This window comes from Elephantulus edwardii, unplaced genomic scaffold (genome assembly GCF_000299155.1).
Source record: "Elephantulus edwardii isolate Elephantulus edwardi_28Jun2011 unplaced genomic scaffold, EleEdw1.0 scaffold00469, whole genome shotgun sequence".
NCBI classification, from domain to species: Eukaryota; Metazoa; Chordata; class Mammalia; order Macroscelidea; family Macroscelididae; genus Elephantulus; species Elephantulus edwardii.
The window spans coordinates 503,687-505,759 of NW_006400219.1; positions in this window are offsets into that span (position 1 = coordinate 503,687).

Below are 2,073 nucleotides of genomic sequence, written 5' to 3' on the forward strand. Positions count from 1 at the left end.
AATACTTTTCTCTAACACCACAGTTCAAAGACATCATTCTCCTTCTATCATCCATAGTCATTGTCCAACTCTCTGAAGCATAACAAGTAATTGCAAAGACTATGGCCTGGATCAGGCGCATCTTAGTCTCCAGTACTTTGGAGAAGTCTCTGACAGCAAACTTTCTCAATGCAATTAGTCTTTTAATATCCTGGCTGATGGTAGCAAGAGTGTTGATTGTGGAGCCAAGCAAACGACAATCTCAATCACTTCACCATCACAATGATGCCAGTTGTCCCAGTGGTGAGAACCTTTGTTTTCTTGATATTGAGCTTCAATCTATATTGAAGGATGCAATCCTTGACTTTCTGCAGCAAGCACTCCAGGTCCTCCTCAGTTTCAACAAGCAGGCATCTGTCATCTGCGTAACCCAGATTGTTGATGAGTCCTCCTCCAGGTCTGATGACATGTTTCTCCTCCTAGAGCACAGCCTCCAGGATAATCTGTTCTGTCATATAGATTGAAAAGATATGGAGATTGGACACATCCTTGGCATGTACCTTCCTAATTTTGAACCATGCAGTGTTTCCCTGTTCTGTTCTAAAGACTGCCTTCTGATCTAAGTGAAGATTTTGCATAAACATGATCAAAGTGTTCTGGGATACCTATTCTAATCAGAATTAGACACAACCATGAAATTTCTACAACTTGGTCCATCAGTTTTATGTTGCTGCTAAACAATGCTACACAAGCAGCATCTTATGCCTTTGAGAATATATTTTTATAAGATTTTGGCATTTCACATTTAATATTTTTGTAATTATTTTATGTTTTAATTATATAGCCATTCCATCTTCATTTATAGTTATAATTAAAAATTTAAAGAAATTATTAGGGGAGCTCTGGTGGCCTAGTGGCAAGAAGCTGCACTGCAATCCCAGAGGCACATGGTTCGAATCCACCAGATGCTCTGCCGGGGAAGGAGGGACAATCTCCTCCTGTACCAGTCAGATCTGATTTGACAGTACACACACACACACAAATAATAAAATAAAATAAAAATATTTAAAAAATTAATTAATTAAAAAAAGTAATTATTATGATATTTGGAAGCAGTATTGGCATCCACTTCCTAAACAATATGCCATTGTAAACTTTGTGAACTTAGAGAAATGACAGTAGTTATAAAGTTTAGGTCTTTTGTTCACAGGGTCACTGAGTCATACTCGACTTGATGGCACTTAACAACAACAACAGCAATAACAACATTACAATATAATCCTATCTGTTTAAAATAGTGAAAAAAGATAACACTCTGTTTCTGAGCAATATCATATCTGAAGCGGGAAGCCTGGAATACTAAAAATATCAGTATTGAAAATTAGTTATCTGAATAGAAATTAGAAGGAGTGGAACGTGCAAGCAAAGAAAACTGGAAGCTGAGTCTATGACAGCTCACTTTTAGTTTCTAAGCTTGCTGTACCTCAGTCCACAGCTGAACTTCTCTTGCAGAGTCAAGATGGCCTCATTTCTGAGCTCATAATTATCATGGCTTAAATCATTCTTAAATGATTAAGAAGATAATCACTAATAGATTTCTTCCTAGAGTATTACTATCTCAATTTAGCCTCACAGTAATGCTTTAATTTTTGTTACTATTTACTACTCTCATTTTATTGATGGATAGAGAGTTTGTAATATTCAAGTCACATAGGCAATAATTTAACCTGGCTGTCTTCCTTATCTAGTGTTGCAGAAGCAGAAAAATTACTTTAGTGGCTTTAAAAATAAAACATTTAGAACCTTAGGAGGTTCCATGTCCTTAGTTAGTGATGTTGATAGATGGCACTAAGTCTACTCTGACTCATAGTGACCCTTTGAAGAAAAGATCTGCACCTTGCCCTACATTTTGCCATCCTCACTAAAATGTACATGCTTCAACTCATTGTTACAATCTTGTATCATTCCATCATGTTGAGCTTCTTCCTCTCTTTTACTGATCCTCTGTCTACTCTTTCTAATATGATGGAAAAAGTAGGATTGGTCCTTCCTGAAAGCATTCTTGGAATACATAAGACAGATTTTCACCAACCA